This window comes from Leptonotus elevatus, chromosome 9 (genome assembly GCF_054856555.1).
Source record: "Leptonotus elevatus isolate MCC_2025b chromosome 9, RoL_Lele_1.0, whole genome shotgun sequence".
NCBI classification, from domain to species: domain Eukaryota; kingdom Metazoa; phylum Chordata; class Actinopteri; order Syngnathiformes; family Syngnathidae; genus Leptonotus; species Leptonotus elevatus.
In genome coordinates, this window is record NC_141247.1 from 24,231,328 (window position 1) to 24,254,617 (window position 23,290).

Below are 23,290 nucleotides of genomic sequence, written 5' to 3' on the forward strand. Positions count from 1 at the left end.
AATCTTTGTAAACAAACAGATTGAGAGCGAGCGTCAGCTTTTCATTTCCGAGCACAATAGCAGTCGTCTCCCGAGCCCAAACAGTTTAGAAGTAATTACTGGTGTTTTCCCCCCCCAGAAAGGTGATTACGCCGCCACACTTGGCGGCCATTGTCGCCGGCCGCACACTCGCGCTCTTCAAGCTGACAAAGGAGGTGAGAGAAAAGTGCTTTCAAGAATTTAAAAGTACTTTTTTTTTTTTTTTTCCTAACAAGCTTCTTTTGGGAGATTAACTTGCAATGAGGGCTACCTGCCTCTGACTGACACATTCCCTCTCGGCATTCACGGCGAAGGTCACAAAGAGGAGGCACAGCTGCATGAAAGCAAATGATGAATGGCTAAACTCACGACAAAAGACAACAAACCTCAAGTGTGAAGAAATAGAGTTGTTTTCTTTCTTTTTTTTTTTTTTTTTAACATGGGAGGCTTGCATTCATCGCCGAGGTCATTCCTTCTTTTTTTTGAGCAGACACTCCAGCGCACAAGGCCTCAATCTAATTATTTTAGGACATGGGAGGCAAGGAGAAAGCACTCCTTACCACTTTAATTCAGTCATTGTCGTTGACGGCCCCCTTTTGCCTTCCCTTCCTTTTTTCACAACTGACGTCACACATCAGCGGCTCCACAATTTCGGAGGCTCTTTAAGACTTCATATTTGACAGACATATCATATACATCTGGTGCGCGGTGGGGATGGACGAGGCCGTGTTCAGAAAGACACAAACGCATGTTGTTTAACAGCAGTCAGCACACACCTGCCAACATTTAAAGCGCCTCTAATTATCCCTGAATCAGCTTCAGCTGCTCTAGTAGGCTTTTTGGACTGTTTTTGTTGTCACGTCCGACAGCGCAAGTCTTGCGAGAGCTTCCACACGTTCAGAGGCTTTTCAAAAGTATCAGTCAGGAAAACCCCGGATACAAGCGGCCGAAATGAGTTTCCTCCGCAGGGTAGCCGGGCTCTCCCTTAGAGAACGGGTGAGAAGCTCGGTCATTCGGGAGGGACTCAGCGTCGAGCCGCTACTCCTCCACGTTGAGAGGAACCAGTTGAGGTGGCTGGGGCATCTGGTTCGGATGCCTCCTGGGCGCCTCCCTGGGGAGGTGTTCCGGGCATGTCCTACCGGCAGGAGGCCCCGGGGACGACCCAGGACACGCTGGAGAGACTACGTCTCACGGCTGGCCTGGGAACGCCTTGGGATCCCATCGGAGGAGCTGACTGAAGTGGCTAGGGAGAGGGAAGTCTGGGCTTCCCTGCTAAAGCTGCTGCCCCCGCGACCCGATCCCGGATAAGCGGAATTGAAGACGGAACGGAACGGAACAGTCAGGAAAAGGGTACAAAAGCCTTTACAAGGCAATGGAGGAAGTGGAGAAACAACATGAGGCAGAAATGTCAGGCAAGTACTTGCTGTTTATTGTACGTGACATCAAAGTTTCCTCGTCTGCGCTGCAATTAGCAAACTTTATACTTTGGGCCAGTTTTCCTTCAGCTGGAACTGGCGGTCAAGAAACGGGAAAGCTACTGCTTGCAAGAGACAATGATGTCAGGGAAAGCCTGCTAGAACCATCCGAACTTTATTTGGGGCTAATCAGAGGCACTTGAAATGGTGGCAGCACAGAAGTCTGAATGTGATTGGTTCATTATGATACTGTAACTGTACCTAACTAATTACCAAAGTAACTGCAATTAGGTAACTAAAGTAAATAAAGCAAATAGCTAAGGAAAAAAGTTTCTTAAGTATAGTTAGTCACTTATTAGTGACTGTAACTTTACACCTAAGTAACTGTAACTAAGTATCTATGTAAAAATACAACAAGTAACTGCACCTAAGTAACAAAAGTAAATCAAGCAAAGAAATGTCATGAAAAGCCAGCTCAACTTGATTTAAGGTTAATCAGAGGCACTTTAAATGGTGGCAGGGCAAAAGTCTGAATGTGATTGGCTCATTCTGAACACAGTTACCGCCCCATCAGTTTGTAACTAAGTAACTGGACCTAAACAAAATGACCCAAATTAAGGAAAAGTCTATTAGAACGTCTGAACTTTATTTGGGGCTAATCAGAAACACTTCAAATGGTGCCAGGTATGTATCTCAAGTCTGAATGTGATTGGTTCCTTCTGAACGCAATCACATCCCCAGTTTGTAACTAAGTAACTGTAACTAAGTAACTGTAACTTGACCTAAGTGGCGGTAACTAAATGGCTATGTATCAGGATCTAAGTAACTGTAACTAAGTATCTATGTAAAAGGATTCAAGAAACTGTGACTGAGTAAATCAAACAAATTAATACATGTTGGGAAAAGCCTGCTAGAACATCTGAACTTCATTTGGTAGGCTACTTGAAAGGGTGGCATGTGTGTGCTGCCGACTGCTTTTAACATAACTTTGAATGTGTTCATTCTGAATCAGCGAATTGTTGTTGTTGTTTTCAATTGAGTTGAACAGGTTTATGTAAAAAAAAGAAGAAGAGGATTTCAACAGGGGTGTGTTGACTTATACAACAGTGCGGAATTGTCGACTTTTTCGCAGCCATCTGCGTGGATTCGTACAGACTTTATTGATGAATTGTGGAACCCAACCCATTCACCATCAAAGGCAGATTAGACTGCAGACACTCCACAAGTGCCCCCCCACCCCTGCTGCCCCCCGCCCCCACCCCCTCCCAATTTTATCCCATTCATTATGTCCACAGAGAGAGAAACTGCATGTGTCCTCGCTCGCCTAATGTGAAAATTGCTCATTCCTTTATTTCAGATGGGAAAGCGGGAGCTGAATGGATGTGCTTTAATATAGCAGACATGGGATACCACATAAGTGTGAGTGTGTGCGTGTGCGTGTACGAAATGTGTGTCAAGGGGGGGGGGGTTTAGACTTCTTTGCTTTTTGCTCACATAGTGGAAAGGCCCTGACAGGTGCGCTTTTGTACGTGTTATATGCCTATGTGAGTGTTTGTGTGCTTGGAGATGTGAATGAACACAGATATGAGTGTGTGTGTGTGTGTGTGTGTGGGTGCGTGTGTGTGTGCGCGCGCGCGTGCGTGTGTGTTTAGCCGCCACTCCCTGGTTGAAGCCAAAGGCCTTCTCACTAGAGCTCGCTCTCACTTTTTAGAGCAGGCCAAGATTTGACGCTGACTTTAGTGTAAGTAAGAGCTCCTAATCAAAGTGTATGCACGATTGGAGTTCTCGTCTTTGGCGTTGTCATTAACCGTGAGTGACGCCGGGTCGTGCGGGAACATTCACCGAAGCCACTTTGGTAAGCAAAGTCCACTTCTGCTTGCTTTACCCAAATGAATTGTACGTGTGATGCGCGATGACGACTTCCATTTGGACATCAGTGTCATGTTCGAAGTGTGTTCTTATATATTATGTATGTGTGTGTGTGTGCGCGTGTATTTTGGAAGGATGGGGGATGATGGGAGGGAGTGCCCTCTAGAAAAGGTGAGGGGTCAACCTCACGATATCATATTTACATTCTTTTGTTAGTTAGTTTTGTTTCATACAGTCAGTTTATTGGGAATAAGTTTTGGCATATTATGGATCTTTGGAAATATGAGAAAGTTCTTGGTATGTTTTTTAAATTAAAAATATGAAAATTAATTTACTCTAGTGTTTTATTATTTAATAAACATTTTAAATGTATTAGTTGTTATTTGATTAATTTATTTTGAGGATAAGGGACCTCTAAATCAAATTTTGCATGGGGCTTTAGGACAGAAGTGACAGAATTTTCTATTATTTTTTCCTTTAAAAAAAACTTACAAATATTTAAGGGCTTTATATTAGAATTGCTTAGTGTTTTTTTTTTAAATACATTATCAAAGAAGTTTACATATAATAAATTAATAATTACTATGTTGACCAGGGATCAGTGACATTCAAGAATCGTGTGTGTGTGTGTGTGTGTAGATCAGGAATATGTTGTATACATTAAATTATATTAAATTAAGTTACATTTTGTTTTTAGTCATTTTTATGTCCACATGGACGAGCTACACACACTTTTAAGTGTGTTAAAAATCTGTTTCACTGAAGTTTATTCTATTATAAATTATATATATTAATATATTAAATATCTTTTTTAGTTTTGGCGATCGGAGAAACTCAATATGGACAGACACTTTGATTAAATATTTCAATACAATTTGATATGGAATTATACTGCGCCTGTATGTAGTTGTATATTCGGCCGCTAGATGTCAGGGTTCGCCTTAACATCCGAAACCTGCACCCTTGTCCCCCTCCCACTCGTCTTGCTCCCCCTCACCAGCGTGTACCTGGGGAGGGGGTAAACTTGCGCAATCCTCCACATGCTATGACAGCTTCCCCAGGAAGCTCTGCTGACATTTGCCTCACTTAATGACACAAGCTAATTAATCATTAGCTGTCCCCGAGGTATTGCAGTTAGAGGGGCTTTGTCGTGCCTGCGCCCAGCGGGGGGGCACCCGACCTCGACACGTTATGTATGCATAACTGCCTCGTTTCCACGCCGCAACATCTCAATTCGCCGCCGTTTAGCTGCTTTGACTGAAGCGACTTCTCCCTCTTTTCAGGCCTCCGTCGCAGATCAAGTGTAATCTGCTCACAGATAGCGGCAGCACCTTAACTTTGCTGTCAGCTTTCTGGTGTAATGCGACGTCAACTGTCTGTCCCCCCCCCCCCCCCCCACACACACACACCCCAACCCCAAAACCCGAAAGGCAACGTTGGGCCTATTGGCGTCTGTCTGTAGTAGAGATCAGTGCTGCTAAATACCGCCTTTTCCAAGTTAACAAAAAGCTCAGACGGTTTTCTCAAGTAATCATTATTATTATTATTATATTTAAAAAAATACCACATTTTCAGTTGATATCAGTTGCTCAAGTGAAATGACAAAAAAAGAAAGAAGAGAAAACGCAGCAATTGAGGTGCTTTAAACAGTCAAAAACACAAATACAAAATGAAAACACTTGCAAGGAGCATGGGACAGATCCTCACTCTGAAGTAACTTGTGGTAAACACATTACCAATATGGCCCTCACGGTTTACATCGCCACTTGTACTGACAACTTATGTTGATGGTTCTGACAATATGATGAAGACAAATATTTATACCATATCAGATCAAATTTAAAAAAATCATTTTCTTAGCGATGACATGTGCATGTACGCTTCTCCCAGACTTACTGGTACAACTGTATGCCATACGCTGTGGCATTTTTCAGAAAATAACGTGAAAACACAATGGAGAAATTATTGTATTCAAGTTAAACAGGCTTGCCGGGTGGCAACGCAAGATGGCTGCCGGTGGCTTTACTTCTACCAATGGCAAGTAAGCAGCACGCCGACTTACACACGTTACTGAGTAAATGAAGATTTCAAATCTAAATTTAGAAACATAACAAAAAAAGAATGTAAAGAAATGAGTTGGTTTCATGAGTTGTACATTTGTGAGTCGCCTCTTTCGTCGACTTAAACACTACACAAGCTTAATTCATACGAAGGGATGACGAGGAAAAACGGGGAATGTTATTGCCCTGCTCGCTAATTGCTAAGCTAACCCAAGACTGACACTGCTCGGCTAGCGCGTTTAACACCGGAATTAAATGATCGGGGTGATTGAGTCACTTTTCACTGACGTCTGGCTGGAACCACGTTAAAGAAGAGAACATCCAAATTTGAGCAACAAAATAGCAGGCATATTAATAAGACTACTCGCTAAACAGAACCGGAACCGGAAATTAACTACATTATGCTACGCTACGCTATGACGTTCATTACCCTGGATAAGTGGCCTATAAGGTTAAAAAAAATAGTATTGTATAACATATTTATATCAGTGCTATTCTGTGTATGTTTTCACATTAGACTACAGAGTATATATATATATATATTTTTTTTACTTAATGTAAATTTTTTATATTATTTTTTTTACTGTTTAATAAAAACCCTTGCCTCAGCACCATGCGATTAACCTAGGACCCCCACCACCCCCCAAAAAAAAAGCTCCACAAAAGTTGCTTCTCAAATGAAGTCATTTATTCGCAAAAACAAAATGATTTCAAAACTTGGTGATTTTCACACAAGCCTTTTCTTTAATTTTCACATTTTGATGTTGAATTGAAGCTTGTCAAGAAGAAAACACAGAATTTCAGCCACAGTTATTGTTTTTCCATTTGGTTGTTTAACGCCTTTTTATCATTTTTATACATATATTTACTATAATTAGCGCTGCGTTAGCATAGGTTACCTGTGACGTACAAAAACGGTGACCCATTTGATGTCACTTGGTCTCGTTGACTCTTTCACACACTTACGCAATGAATGCCGGATGCTAAAATAGCGCTCATGAAAAAATCTGCCCATTGGTGGATAACGACGCTCATTATTTCCATGTTGTAGTTTGATGTGGCTTGTTGTGGCTGCGTCTGAATAAAGGTGGTTGAATATTTGAAATCCGTGCATGTGTGTGTGTGTGTGTGTGCGCGCGTACACAAACCCGAGCTAACAAGGCCACGGAGGTCGCGAGTAATGATCCCTCATGGGGTGAAACCTTCTCCATCTTGGCTTTGACGCCGACGTGAGTTAAAAATAAATAAAAAATCCTTTATGTAATGTACGACGGAAAGGAAAGGTGCCCCCCCCGCCCCCCCAGCATCACGTATAGGGGGCATGGGTGCTGGGGGGGGGGCTCTCTGATGAGGGGTCGGGCAGCGGCAGGGCTTTGAAAACTCTTCAAGGTTTTGGAATGAGACTCAAGGTACCCTTGGGTTGCTGTGACCCCTGACCCCCGCTCTCTTGCCCTCACTCTTGTGGCGTGTTGGGGGAAATGATGTGTTGAGACATCAAGTACACACGTGAAACAAATGTGCACACTGTATGTTTCAACATTTCGATCTATGTTTTTGCACATGTGGAATGAATTCATTGTACATGTGGATACACATAAAACACATGTTGTGTGCTGCACATATGGGCACACCTAATACACTGTCGTGTTCATTCATGGTAGAAAGTCAAGTTTTTGCATCATCAAAACTTGGTGTTTTTTGAAGGGGTGTGTAGACTTTTTATATACAGTATATGGGAAGTAACAACTCGATAAGGCCCCCCCTGAGAGTGTAATGAATAAAAGCTATACTTTTAATTTCCTATATTTAATAACAGTAAGTAACCCATGTTTGGCCCCGTCAAAAATAATATCTATAATCTAAGACGGTCTTTTGAATTATTCCATGTACCTCATGGGCCTAATTATTGATATGCAAAGAATAATTTGCCAGGCTTTGGTGGCCCTGCTGTGCAAGGTATGATTTTCTATCGCTTGGATACACAGACAAAATCTTCCCTTGCGACTTTAATCACGGCTCTGCTTTCACGTCGCCATGAGCGGCCGTTCCAAAAAGAGGCAAGAGTGCTCCAAATTAATTATTCGAAAACAAACATGAGTCTCGAAATGACCTTGTCCAGAAAATATAAGATTTGTATTTTATTAGATTTTGTTCTATTAAAAAAAAAAAGATTATTATGCCCCTAAAGCACAAGTTATTTTATTCTTTGTAACACTTCAACAGTTTTCTTCTCATGAGTCTAATTTCAACAAAAGCGGCAGTGTAATTGAACTCTAACTTGTAATGTAACTTTTTAAAATGTTATTTTTTAAATATGGAACAGCAGTGTTTTTGTGGCAAAATATAGTTCATCAACTGTACATTATATCAGTCATTAAATGGATTTAGCAAAAAAAAGTAAGGCCTTAAATTGCATCAAAGAGCATTAAATACAATGTCGAGAGGCATTAAAAAATTATTTAAATTGTTCATTTTATTCCTTTATTTAAAAAAAAAATGGGACAGAACATATTAATGAACATTTACAAATAAATATGTATGGCATTATAGCCGTTTTGCATGCGTTGTATAAAGGAGTCACTAATTTAACAATAATAAATGTGATTAAAAAAAAAAAGTATTTGTGGGGACTGGTGACGAGTTGTAATTTACAATGAAGAAAATGAACTGGAGTCCACGAGTTGCTTACTTGCTTCGTGTTCTAAATACTTTGCTCTGAATTTGAAAAGAAAAATGTCGTTTTCGCGTCACCAACGTCCAACATGAAACACTAATGCCACCTAATGGAAGGAAATAACCTCAACAGAAATCTATTATTCTTTCTCACTCCTTTTAAACGTAACTGTAACTTTAAGAATAACTTACTATAAAATAACTTGCATCAATGAACTCAAATAAATTTGTATTTGGAAACCATATTTGCTAACTTTTAAGTTTAATAACAAGAGTGTGAAAAACTTTTTATTGTACATTTAGAACAGTTATAACGTGTGATTAATTTAATTGAGCGATAGCTATGAAAACCATGCGATTAATTAATTAATTAATTAAATCGTAATGACTGAAAGCCCTATTATGTATGTGTATGTGGGCGCGTGCATTAAATTAGGGGCAGTAATAAGTTTTAAGTTGCATTATTAAAACGACATTAGAAAAGCATGAAATAAAAGTGATGATTTACCATCAGGAACTAGAATTTGAACAATAGAAATTTGCCATTAATTCCATGCAATTGTAAGGAAAAATGCTATTTCTCTATTTAGCATTAGCATTGTGTGTTGCTTATTGTGAAGTCCGTTGAATCGTAAATCCCTCTCAAGTCAAAGCAAAGCACCAGCCAAGCTTTGAGATGCAAAGACGACGAGGCCACAATTTGCCGCAATCTCCGTCCCGCGACACACCGGGGCGTGTCCGTCCCGCGGGAACCCCATCTGTCGGCACCGCCCCTTCCGCCGCTTCCACCGCCGCTCGGCGTCTCGGAGGCAAACACGGGCCCACGCTGGGAAGCCGAGTCGGCTGAGCAAATGTACCCGACAGAGGAAGCGCTTGCGCCTGGAGAACATATTTAACAATGCACACTCAACACCTGTCCCGGCTCGGCGGGGGGGCCAGGCGGGTCGATGGGAGCGGCGGCGGCCTCTGGGAAGCCCTCCCAGCATTTATTCCGTATCTTACTAGTGCGCTGACTTGTTCATGTACTTGTACGCTATTTGTCATCACTAGTACGGCAAGTAGGACGACTGTCTTACCATTTTTTTTTTCCCACTGCTGTGTTACATTTCTGCGTATTAAGTAGTACAGCTACTGTATGTCACTTGTGAGACAATATAAAATTATACTTGCAAACTTCACTAACAGTACTAGTAGCACACCGAATTTCGTGCCATATCCGGTATAAATGTGTGTTATGTCAATTACATTTCTTGAATCCTTGAACATCACTAGTAACATGTCTATGTACGAGTAGTACAACAACGCACACTAGTAGTAGGATTAGGGCGCACTAGTAGAACAACTAAGGCACTAGTTGAACAACTACATATTACTACTAGTGAGAAAACTAGTTGACATCTGCATGCTGCTAGTACTAATAGTGAAACGCTAGATTTTATTCAGTAGAAATGTATAATGTCACTATAGTAGTACTAGGTTGTCAGTTGTCAACTAGTGTGCAGTTAAGCCTCACTGGTAACATGCAGTTGTTGTCCTTGTGCACACAAATGTCGTATAGTAGTTCTAAAATCGACACAGGATATACAAATGTGCAGGATTGTCCATGCACTAGTACGCTATTTGTCATCACTAGTTAGACAAATCGAATGTCTTTCAACGACTGTATGTCACTAGTGAGACAAAACGATACCGTACTTCTAGTGACACTATAAAATTATACTAGCTAACAGTACTAGTAGCACATCAAATTTGGTGCCATATTTTCTATAAATGTGTGTTGTTATGACAATTAAATTCCTTGAACATAGTAGTCTCAGTAGTAACATGTCTAAGTACTAGTATGACAATATAGTACACTAGTACAACAACGCACACTAGTAGAACAACTAAGGCACTAGTTGAACAACTACATATTACTACTAGTGAGAAAACTAGTTGACATCTGCATGCTGCTAGTACTAATAGTGAAACGCTAGATTTTATTCAGTAGAAATGTATAATGTCACTATAGTAGTACTAGGTTGTCAGTTGTCAACTAGTGTGCAGTTAAGCCTCACTGGTAACATGCAGTTGTTGTCCTTGTGCACACAAATGTCGTATAGTAGTTCTAAAATCGACACAGGATATGCAAATGTGCAGGATTGTCCATGCACTAGTACGCTATTTGTCATCACTAGTTAGACAAATCGAATGGCTTTCAACGACTGTATGTCACTAGTGAGACAAAACGATACCGTACTTCTAGTGACACTATAAAATTATACTAGCAAACATCACTAACAGTACTAGTAGCACATCAAATTTTGCGCCATATTCTCTATAAATGTGTGTTGTTATGACAATTAAATTCCTTGAACATAGTAGTCTCAGTAGTAACATGTCTAAGTACTAGTATGACAATATGGTACACTAGTACAACAGCGCACACTTGTAGTATGATTAGGGCGCACTAGTACAACAACGAGGGCACTAGTTGAACAACTACATGTTACTACTAGTGAGAAAACTGCACTAGTTGACATCTGCACGCTACTAGTACTAATAGTGAAACGCTAGATTTTATTCAGTAGAAATGTATAATGTCACTATAGTAGTACTAGGTTGTCAGTTGTCAACTAGTGTGCAGTTCAGCCTCACTGGTAACATGCAGTTGTTCTCCAAGTGCACACAAATTGCATATAGTAGTTCTGAAAGCGTCATGGGATATGCAAACAGTGCGCAGAATTGTCAATGCACTAGTATGCTCGTTGTCGTCACTCGTTGGGCACACCAACGTATTAGAATAACAAGTTCGGTGAACGACTACGGTGTATGTTATTAAAGAGGCAAATCTGTGCACTGGTTGACAGCACACGTACGTGCTACTAGTGCTTTGAGTTGCATCAAATTCTACTCGTCGAATTACGCAATCAATTATGCTGCGCAGCACTCCAGCTGCTACTGTGTCGTCCTCTTAATTCCGTTCTATGAATCCAAGATGCCTTCTGATGGCGTTGACATTGCAAGGCCTCCCCCCCCCCCCCCCTCTGTTTGTTTATGGAAGGTAACGCTCGCGACGTCCCTCCTCGGCCTCGTCCCCGCGCCGGCGTCCGAGGGTGGAGCTCTCTCCCGGCCTCACACGCAATTACATCTGGCACAACTCTGCATGAAGTAACGCTTTAAGAGCCTTTGTGCGTTCCGCCTTTGAAGATCCGCCGCCGCCGTCTTTCTTCAACTTTCCCCTTTTGATACCCCACGCCGCCCCCCCACCCCTCCCCACTGCCTCCCTCCCCCCTTCACCATCCTCTGTTGTACAGCCCTCAAACCCCCCCCCCCCCCCCACCCACCCACAGCCGTCCCTCGCTCAAGACACAAGACAGAATGCGATGTGTCGTCTCCCTCGCCGCACAAAGCCCCGGCGCATTGGACACACCTTGGCGAGCATAAAAGCTTGACAATCGCCGAGCGGGCTTGGACACGCAAAAGGCCGTGCTGCCAAACCCGATAAAGACGCTTCAAAAGTCGGCCTAGCCGACGTTAGTAGCCCTTCTTCTTTTTGTTCCCCATGGAAATGAGCGTCGCGGCGTGTAAATAATATTTCGTTAGCCTAAGGACACATTCGCTTCAGTCGATTTGAACATTTTCAGAAAACAAGAACAGCAAATTCAGAGGTTTCTTGCCTTGATGAAAACGGCCCATCGACACATTTTTAGCACACTAGTACTTTTGATCCATGTTATGATACAAAGTTAGAACATGACATTGGCAATTATAACGACGGCGTTTTAGGGCGTATTATTCGAGGGCAGGGGCAATATGACGAGGAAAAAAACTCAAGTGGCAAATTTGCGGGTTTATAAAGTGGCAGATTTGCGAGAAAAAAACTCAGAAACTTACGAGAAATACACGTAGCGTAGCTGTCGTCTAATGTGAGGATTGGTTGATGGGACACTGTTTATAAAATTAAAAGGCAGGATGCAGACGCATTCATTCTTAAATTTCAACTTTACTCGTCATTCACCGCAGCTCGAGCGACAACACTTCCTGGTCCCCTGTCAGCTGACTAAACACTAACCAATCAGAAGCTAGCATACTTTAGGCAAATGCAAGTGAATGACGGAGAGCAGCAGATTCGACACTCAATCAACTTTAGCTACTTGTACAAAAAATACCAAAAGGTATGAATGTGTGAATAATAATTCTGTAATGTAAATATACATTTTAACAAATGAACTTAAATGCTTGATCCTCAGGGTGTTGACCTTCGCAAAGCGAGGCGTCTTTATCGAGTGAATGCTTAACATCATGCGGTTAATCTCTGCTAATGCAATGACTATCTCCTTATTTGAAAATCGGACCGAAAAGTATTGGCACAAACATCCAAGTGTTACGCTTTGTGTATTTCTCGTACGTTTTTGAGGTTTTTTTTCTCACAAATCTGCCACTTTATAAAGTCTCAAATTTACGAGTTTTTTCTTTATAATTTGCGATTTTATAAAGTGGCAAATTTTACTAGTTTTTTTCCCTTCAGAATGTTGCCCCCGCCCTTTAAAAAAAAAAAATAATTCTGCGATTTGGACAAAAAAAAAATCTGATCTTGAATATCAGACATTCTGCTAATAAAGTCAACTCCTGTTTATCATCTGAGGATAAATACCAGACGCACACGTTCGCTCTCAACATTATTTAAAGTGCGTGTGTAAAGTGAAAAACAATCTCAGAAGAAGATTGGTGTTACTGTTAAAACCCCTTCCAAATCTAAATGACTCATGTCACCAAGTCTTTAGAATGCGGTTTCAAAATCATGAAAAATCAAGCCGCAATCAATGCACTGCTCAACTTTCAACTGTCAACACCTGGATATGGATAAATAAGCGATATTGCAAATGGATGGTTGAATTGATTTTAATGACCAATTTTTAGGAAAAAATTGCAATCAATTAGAGGAGCTCAGGTTTCAAAGCAAACAACGTGAAGCGGCATTTAGCTGTTATGCTGCACACAAATGGAATGAGCAGCCAACAAAAGTGAAGTCAGTACCAAGTATAAATGCTTTTAACTCATTTGATCACAAAAACGTATAAATATCTTCCATTTTAAATATCACCACGTTTCCAAAGACGTATTTATATGTTTTTAAAATGTTTTTTATTTTTTATTTATGCTAGAGCAATCAAAAGGCTTTGATGCAGCCTCTGAACTGAAGAGAATGCTTGAAGCCATGGTAGTTATTACAAAATGGCCAGCAGGTGGCAGCAGAGTATAAGAGTTAAATGCAGGTTACATTTTTTTTTCAGGAAGCTACTTTTTATTTCTTTTCATTTAAATGTCTTCAAATGTTTTGTTTGTAAATGCGTTTCAATGTTGTCAACAGACTTTCTTTTAGTAATTTTCATCTACTTTTGTTCTCTTTGTTTTGCTTTTGCATGATTTCAGCTGTTCGGTGCGTACAGTAAACGCTTTTAGGCAACAAATACGACAGGACTCTCGCTAATCTAAATTCTTGAAGGGCCAGATTAAAGAACATAGGAGGCCATATGTGGCCCCCGGGTCATACGTCGCCCACCCCTGGTTTCGATGTTTAAAAACTGCTATTGGCGTACCTGGCTTCAAGATTCCCCCCGACATCATAAAACATGACTCTTCATCGCTGGCGCCCTCCTCCTGCTAACTCTCTCTCGCTCTCTGCCTCTCATTGAAACAGATGGCGTTTTATGCTGGGCACAATCAGGACTATTCAGCGTCAGGCTGAGCAGGCCCTCCCCACCTGCGCTCGCCGTCCAATCGCAACCTAATGAACACATTGGGAGCAGTCTGTTCCAAATTACTCCCAGTTGGAGCCCAGGCCACAGGTAACTCGCCCTCCTCCCTTTCCAACTCTGCGCCTTGCTGGCAGCCCACCCGCCTCAGCATCACATGTCTGCTGCTGTGGGGCTGTGGGCTTCCAATCTTAATCAAATCAAGAATGGGATCGGTGAGGGGGAGTGGGGAGTGGGGTGGAGGAGGAGGAGGAGGGGTGGGTGCGGTGCGGTGGGGGCGGTCTGTCAGCATTCCTGGCGGCGGCCAGGGGCTGGGCACGCAGCGGCAAGCGTATACGTTACATGCGCGCCCATTTGGATTGACAGCTAACGCGTCCACGTGTCGGGAGCTCAAGTGGTTCTTTTGGATGCGTCTCAAAGGGCACTTTTTCAAGATATTATGTGCAGCTGACCTACATTTATGGTCAAAATTCTAATACAAGTGGTAGCTTGACGAGTGTCCTAAAATATGATTTTTTTCCTCCTTCCTATTATTATTATTATTTGTTTATTTTAAATTAATATTCTTATTTTAAAAATATATATTATTAATGATAATAATAATTAAATTTTCAATTATTAAATTATTATTATTTATATTTGATATTTATTGATATATATTTGGATGGGGGGGAAAAAGTGACTTCAGAATGCACCTGCTTTTTTTTTATTGAATAGTACAAATGCAAAATGAAAACACAACAGCTTCGCTTCCAGCATACAAATGTGGATGTTAGATTTTTTTTGGGGGGACCAATCAGATTTCAGCCTCTATGTTTCGAATCTGCCCCGGGCCTTCAAACTCAGTGGTGGTGTTTGTGTAACCAATCGCATTTCATTATGCTGCTCATATCCGTCCTCTGATTAGCTATTGAGAGCAAAACGAGTTAAAGTCACCTTCAATGAGCAAAACACATCTGTAGCAATCTGCGCACATGAATACATCCCAGGATTGTATGATATATATTAAATTTAATGTTTTTGTCATGTTATTAGATGGATATTAATTGTGAATTGCTCCAGATGGCACTTTTTTTGCGATTTTGTGCGGTCATATTCCCGATAAAGCCCGTTGGATGTAAACTGCTGTCTCAGCTCCTCTTCTTCTCCCGTCTTGTCAATCTCAACATCTTCACCATATATTGTATCATAAAATTAGAAGAAATTAGTTATGTATAGTGTAGCACTTCCAAATAACGATTTGCATTTTTCTTTGAAATATTTGCATTTCTTCTCTTCCCAGCAAGATAACTTTCCATCATGATAAGACTTGGATTGTTAATTTTCAAAATATGCAAAATCCTCTTTCTGTTACATGACAAGAAGTCAATACATGCGAGATACGCAGAACTTCCTTCTGCTCTTTTAACAACAGGATTCGATACATTTTGCTTTTTTACATTGTCAAAGCAACTTGGGATGTCAGCCACCTGTAAAATTGACTGGGAAAAACCTTGTAATGTACATGCCAGGCCAGTAGGTGGTGATAGCCCTAAATATCCTTTGTCAATGTACACGCCCATTCAAACATTTTGAAATTTCGTTAAAAAAAAACAACTAAAAACGTTAACATTAAAATATTAAGAAATGAAGTTTAGACAATGTTAATGTGGTTAAAAAAAAATCCTTAAAAAATTTGGATATTACATAGGTTAACTTTTTAACAGTAGTACAGTGAACCAAGCAGTATAGAAAATGGATGGAAGAGTTCTTACAGACCAGTCTGAATATATAGTGTAGTACCACATAATGCCACAACATGCTGGGCAGCACTGAGTTTGTTTGGAAGATGCGCAGCGTAATGGAAAAAAAAAATATTTTTATTTTTGAAAAGCGGTATATTAACAAAATGACATGGCAACAGAATTACAAAGGCATGAACAATTTGAATGTGTTTAAAATGTGTGTGAGGAATACAACTATAAAAAATATATATTTTTGTACTCATTGCTATTATTTGTTAATCATTATTATCCTGTTTGCTTGAAAATGTTTATACCTTAGTTCTCTGATTTAATTTTTGGTTAAATGCTTTAACTGCGACAAAATGGTCTCCTAATTACAGTGCATTATTGTTAGCACACTTTGAGTTAGTTTTCTAGTTAAGGTACGTGAGCAGTTGTTGTACATGGCAGGCGGTTGACACGAAAAGTGTGCTGAAACCAAAAGCTCCTCCGACATTGCGATACAACCTCCAACATCTCCGGGGACAAAAGCCGGCAAAGCAAGGCCGCCTGCCTCGCCGCGTCCCATCAATTGCAGCGGGTGCCCTCGCAAACCGCCGGCCCGTCAGAACATCCGCCCCCACGTGGGCGTCCATCACGGCATTTGACAGGAGCGCTGCCCCCCTTTTGCACACTGTCCCTCTGGTCAATCTGCACCTCAATCGGCCCACCGCTGGTGGCTGAGGCCTGCTCCTTCTGCTGCATGTCAAAAAACACAAGCAAACAAAAAAACGAAAAAAAAAAAAAAAAAGAGCCAGGAGCCACAGAGGAAGTGCAAATATCCTCTAATGGCCTTGATCCAGATGGATGCGCCCATGACAATAGGCCCGCGTGCCTGCGGTTTGCCTGGTTTTGTCAGTGAAAAACGCAGCGGCCGCCACAATAACACCGCAGAATTATGCATGCGGGCCGAGCACCATTGACATGTTAAGGGGAGCTGCCAGTTGCTATTATAATGAAGTTGGCTCATTCCAAGGCAAAGCGCAAGTCTTTTAAAAGACAATTGTCAGCGGTGAAGAGGTAATGGATTCACTAGGTAACCATTTCTTTGGCCATTTGCTTAACATTGGCCCCCCGGTGAATGCAGCTTGATGGGATTGCCTCGAGGGGGTAGTTTGCGGATTTTGCTTTGCATCGCCCAAGAGTGATGAGCGCTACCACGTCGTCCACATGGTCTTAAAGAGCGAAGAGTATGAAATATGTGCTAACTTTTTGAATTCAAGTTTTTACAAAGCAGTGGGCTGTGTCAAATGTTAGCTACCGGCTAAAAAAACCCCGATAATGGGCCACAAATGGGGGCACCGTGCCTTCGACGAGGCCTCCAGGCTTTTGACGGCACGCCTACGAACGGTCTCACTTTGTAACACCTAATGTTAATTTCATTAACCAAAACGAAACAAAAATATTTTCGTCAACACACATTTTTCACCGGACGAAGACTAGGCTAGACCCAAATTAATTAACAATAACTGTTACTAAATTTGAGACGCTGTCGTGATCTGTAGCTAGCGAGTGCAACGTACACAAACACATGGGACAGACAGGAGGTGGATTTACGGTGAAAGGTAAAAAAACAAAAAACAAACTAAATGATAACGTCACATAAATCCAACGGCTAAAACGTTCAAACAATAATGTTAATCCGACCGCTAACTAATGCTGGCTAATTTACTAGCTCGTAGCATGGAGCCATATTAGCCACTTGTTGATATGCTGTAATTGTGTGTCAAGTTGTTTTTAATCAAAAAAGATGAGAGAACATTTTATGTGAAATAGTTTTAGATCCGAAATGTTTGACATTATCTGCTGGAAAAAAAAAAACTGACTGTCCTGACTAAAACGTTGACAGGTTTTGTTGACTAAAACTAGACAAATACATTTATGTTTTCTTGAATTAAAATAAAGACTAAAATGCTAGATTTATAGTCTTCTAAAAGTTAACTAAATAAAACCAGGATGAGGTTGACTAACCATGATAGAAACTAACAAGCGTGATTGAAACGATACTAAAACTGAGACTTCATTTAAAAATGCCTGATAAAATGAACACTAATACACACTTGCTGCTATTCTTTCTTTCGTGGCGAGCAATAACACCAGTGGCATGAAGAGGGGAGGGTTCACCCCGCTTTTAACTGCATGTTTGGCTTTGCCAGGGGGTGCCTGATCTCCCTCCGCCTGCACCGGGTCACGGCCAGAGTGACCACTTTTGTGTACAGCTGCACCGTGTTTGGCCAGTAATGGAAAACCAGGAAGCCTTTGAAACACAAGCAAAGGCTCTTGGTGAAGAGGTTGGGAGTTGACTCAAAGTCGCGGGATAAAGTTTCCTCTTTGGACCAACTGGGGCAGGTCAGGAAGATGAAGAGGAGATGCTTCTGCGCTCACGCAGCTGTGGGATGCAACTCTCAATTTTGTCTTGGGATACACTTACATGGGAATAATAATAATAATAATAAAACATTTAATTTATAATGCCCTTTACATTGCAAGATCTCAAAGGGCTACCCAGTAGAAACATTTTGCTTTTTATGCATTTTGCTTTTTTACATTGTCAAAGCAAAATTGACTGGGAAAAACGTTGTAATGTACATGCCAGGCCAGTAGGTGGTGATAGCCCTAAATATCCTTTGTCAATGTACACGCCCATTCAAACATTTTGAAATTTCGTTAAAAAAACCCAACTAAAAACGTTAACATTAAATTAATAAGAAATGAAGTTTAGACAATGTTAATGTGGTTAAAAAAAAATCCTTAAAAAATTAGGATATTACATAGGTTAACTTTTTAACAGTAGTACAGTGAACCAAGCAGTATAGAAAATGGATGGAAGAGTTCTTACAGACCAGTCTGAATATATAGTGTAGTACCACATAATGCCACAACATGCTGGGCAGCACTGAGTTTGTTTGGAAGATGCGCAGCGTAATGGAAAAAAAGAATATTTTTTATTTTTATTTTTATTTTTTATTTATTTTTAATTTTTTTTTTTTTTATATATATTAACAAAATGACATGGCAACAGAATTACAAAGGCAAGAACAATTTGAATGTGTTTAAAATGTGTGGGAGGAATACAACTATATATAAAAAATATATATTTTTGTACTCATTGCTATTATTTGGTAATCATTATTATCCTGTTTGCTTGAAAATATCTATACCTTAGTTCTCTGATTTAAATTTTGGTTAAATGCTTTAACTGCGACAAAATGGTCTCCTAATTACAGTGCATTATTGTTAGCCATGTTAGGTTTTTTTGTGTAATTTGCTCTAAATGTTGCTAATGTGCCACATCAGACAAATGCTGAGTGAAAGCGTTTTTGAAAAATTGCTTTCAAAGCAGGTCCTGTGTGTTAACAAGATGCTTGTTAATGCTTGCGCTTTTATTGCGCCGGTCGCATGTATAATTAAGCTGCTGTATTTGTCGTAAAAATGACAAATAAAAACCAATGTGGGCGCAACAAATGGCGACTCATGTGGTGGCAAATGAAAACGGAGTTGTTGTTTTTTTACATCATTCCAATCTTTATGGCTCGTCTTGTACACGGTTGACTTTTGGGTATTCAAAAAAACCACCAATGTGGCTTTGCTTGTATTTGGGGGTTGCAATGGTTGCACAATGCAAAAACGCTTAGTTCAACGTTGCCTTCAGGGAGGTCTCGCCTCTGGTGCTACTTGTTGGGAAACATCCAAATCGGGATTTTGGGAGGGGGGGGTGGGGGTGGGGGGGGGGCTATTACCTGCAGCTCATGTAAAACGACGTGATCCGCTCATAGTGCCATCATATTAGGGGATTTACTTGTGGGGCATGTCGCGGGTATAATACGGGGGGCAGCACTTTGAAATCCCAGTCAAACTGTTTTTTTTTGCAAAGCCACACTGATAATCTCTTAGCCCAGATATTGGCCACATCGCCAACAGATGTGGATTCAAGCACGCACAGATTGAGAATAGCAAACAATGGCGCCTAAGTAGCCTGAGCAGGGTTGGACGCAGTTCGGATAACCACAATGAAGACATTACAACCATTTGATGATTTATAGATAACATTTTTTATTCATGTCACACTTGCTTTCTGGACCCTATCACAACCTCACTTTAAAAAACAACCACAATTTATAGACTGTTTGGAGAAGATCTTTCAAACGATTATGAATTGCTCCCTTTCCTGGTAAGGCCCCTTTTAAAGAACTATAGGAGTATTAAACTTGCCATTTTTAAAGCAACATTTTTTGGGGAAAAAAATAGTAATAAAGCAATAAAAGTAATCTTGATTGACATAAATTAACAGTTGTTGGTACTGTTGGATCCAAGTGCTGCTTTTGGTGCAGTAGCATTCTTTAAAATAGACGAAAATATCTGGCTGACGTCTGGTGATGCACACACACGTTTTATTTTTATTTTTATCCGACATCTCTGAGAGAAGTTTTATGTTTGGTTTGAATACATGCATATTTAAAGTTCATAGATTAACATGTGGTGTGCCTCAAGGTTCAATATTAGGTCCTCTATTGTTTATTTTCTATCTGCTTTTTCTTTGTTTATGTAAAGCTTATGTTAAGTGTCAGTTTTTGCTAATCTACGATTTTAAAGTAAATAATAATGTAACTTACAATCTAAGATAGTTACTTTTAAAAGTAAGTAATAAGTTAAGTTTCTTTCTCAAGGTAATTGTGGCAACACTGTTTAGAGCCCACCCCGCATATATATGCTATTTGTTAGCCAGCCTGTGGTGTTCTTGATTCTTTGTTAGCATCAAGCTAAGTGGTTTAACATTTCCTTTTGTTTTATGATTAGTTTGGCAGTAAGCTTGAACTGGAAGTGACTTAAAAAAAAATTTTCACCACCTGCCAAATTGCTGTGAAATTGAGCTTACTGCCACCTTTACAGTGGTAGATGCTCAATTTTTGCTTGTAAAAAAAAAATTACAGCTCATATCCTAATTGAAAAGCTTTCAAGTTGGGTTACTTGTATCTCAAAGCACCACACATTTTGTTATAATTTTTTTTTTAATTGAAGGAAAGCAGATTTATGCAATACGTCACAATCAAAACACATCTTTTAATCAAGGGAAATAATTGCTTTTATCGGGCTTTTGTTTTATTGTCACGCCGGTCCCCATATGCATGTCATTATGTTGTCGACCCCCACGCTGCAACCGGCGGACCACCAGGGGTGCGGACACCCCCGCTTGAGAAGCCCTGATGTGTTGCTGGCGTGCAAGGCCCCGGTCATATCTATGGAGATGAGGCAGCACGTGGATGGCCGTGTGTATCTATGCTAATACGGGGATCAGTCGGCTGGGAAAGTCATCTGGCTCGTGCCACCTCTTTATCTTATCAGCCGACGCGCCTCAGTGCCGCCCGGCCGGCCCGTCACATAGCTGGCATGCTGTGCACATGAAAAGAACTTTGCGCCACTTCCTCCGTCCTCTCACCTCTGCATGTCACATTTGTCTCTTGGAGCTGCGGAGTTCTCATTTTTTTAGAGTTTGTTTAGTATGAATACGATTGAAGTTTTCACACTGAACCTTTGAGTTGAGTTTGAGTTGAATTCCGTTTTTTTTTGAGTCGCGCACGCAAGTTTGCATATCCTGACAGAATTTGTGAAATGATTTGTCGTCATTATTTTCTTTATTGCTATGTTTTACACGTGCCACAATTGCGGTCTTCCGTTGTTCATTTTCATACACTCTAAAAACAGTTGGGTCGAAAGTAACCCAACTATGGGTCAAAAATGCACCGATCCTCTACTTTGACCCAACTTTCTGGGTTGTTTGATACAAAATCACCCCATTTTTTGACCCAAGTAAAGGATCTGACCAATATGTATTGTTTTACACTAAAATGTTACTAAAAGACCCTTTTTTTTTTTTTAACTCTAAAGTGGATCGGTCCATTTTTGATCCTTATTGGGGTTACTTTTGACCCAACTGTTTTCAGAGTGTAGAAACGGGAACAACACCATTAAATAATAATAATTGGTGTTAATTTAGTGTTTAATTAATTAATTTAGTGTTTTTAGTCTAAAATAGTCAAATGTAGCAATCCCTTTATTCTCATAAATGTCCAAACTGCTTTCAGACTATTTTATGCAATGCACATATCTTCTTATCAATCACTCTTAAAAAAAAAAAAGTTGGGTCACGGTGGGTTAATTTGACCCAACTTTATGGGTCGTTTCATACAAAATTACCCAATTTTTTGAACTAAGTAAAGGGTCTGACCAATGTTTATTGTTTTACACTAAAATGTTACACTAAAAAACCCATTTCTTGACTCAAAGTTGAGTCAAATAGAGGATTGGTCAATTTTTGACCCAAAGTTGGGTTATTTTTGACCCAACTGTTTTTAGAGTCGACTGCAAGAGATGAGATGTCGTCACCATATCCGTAAAAGTTGTGTTTTTGCTCAAGAAGGGGCCAGTCCAGACAGTAAAATCCTGACTTGGTGTAACCCTTTGAGCCCCCGCCTCCCATCACGCACGCCCCCTTTTAGGCTCTTTGTCTCCACTCTGCTCTCTGGCATGATTGTTTCTTATCATGTATTTATTTGTTTAATCCACCCCTCCCCCCAACCACATTTGGTGGCCCTCTCCTGATGCACGAGCTGCTAGTCTGGCAGAGGGGAACCCCCAAACCCCCCCAACCCCCACCAGCCTATTGCCCCAATCCGAGCTCCAGTGCTCGCAGAAGCCTTGAAGAGACACCCCACCCCCCCCCCCCCCCGCCCACTTGCATGTGGCCACCTCTATGGCTTGCCTCCACTCACACTATAAATAATGGATGCATTAGCATGCATGAATATCTTTTTTTGGGGGGGGGGGGGGGGGGCTGTGTATGTGTGTGTGCCTTAATTCATTATTAATCCGCTTCAAGGCAAAATGGGCCGCGGCTCGTGCAGTGCTGGTGGGATTCGGCTAAAAATCTCCCAAAATTTGGTGGAAGCATCAACACACACACACACACACACACACACACACAAAAACAGATCCACGTCTGCCCCCGCTTCTTTATCAGCTCTTAAATCCCTGCAATCTCCTCTGCGATATACATCTGGAAGGGGAGGGTCATCAGAATTTATTTGGGGGGGGGGGGGGGGGGGGGGTTGCGTGATGCTTTTCCCATCAAGCAGATGACCATAACCCCAAAAAATGCAAAATGGACCACCGTATTAGGTACACCTCAGAGGGCAAGCAAAACTGAAAGGTATCAACATTTTCATGTTCATTTGCATGTTTGGTACCACTTTTTACCAATACTTAATTTACTGAGACCATTAGTGCTTTACAAAAAAAAAAAAAGATGACAGATAACCGCGAGTAAAAACTATGTATCACAATAAAGCATTTTTTTGGTTTTATTTTTTATTTTATTTTTTTTTACTTCAATTGAGGTTAATTGTTGTTCACTTAGACGCTCTTCACTGCCCCCTATAGTCTGGGAGAAGATTGACTATATCATGGGCAAAGAGTATGAAGGCTGCAAGTTTGTTTTGATTCTCATTTCCGCACGGAACGTACATGCGTCAAGCATAAACCAAGCTTTCATTGAGTTAATAAATATTTTTTTAATAAATATATTTTTCCCCCCTCCCCAGCCCCAACGACGCCTTCTGGTGTATGAAGCTCGGCCACCAGGGGGTGGTATAGCACAGTCCTGGGTGCTATACAGTACATGCGCAATAAACGGCAATATTAATCGGTCTTTGCAGAGGATAAAGAATATATCTGTGAGTATTGCTTTATTTTCGCGT

The 23,290-nt window shown here is 40.7% G+C and overlaps 1 long non-coding RNA gene across 1 annotated transcript; it reads left to right on the forward strand.

Moving 5' to 3' along the window:
- The first annotated feature begins 117 nt into the window (after nucleotides 1-117).
- On the forward strand, nucleotides 118-18,014 carry LOC147168905 (uncharacterized). Its single transcript, XR_015096035.1, has 3 exons — nucleotides 118-194; nucleotides 13,719-13,866; nucleotides 17,693-18,014. It is a non-coding gene; the product is annotated as an uncharacterized LOC147168905 (long non-coding RNA).
- Nucleotides 18,015-23,290: the final 5,276 nt, after the last annotated feature.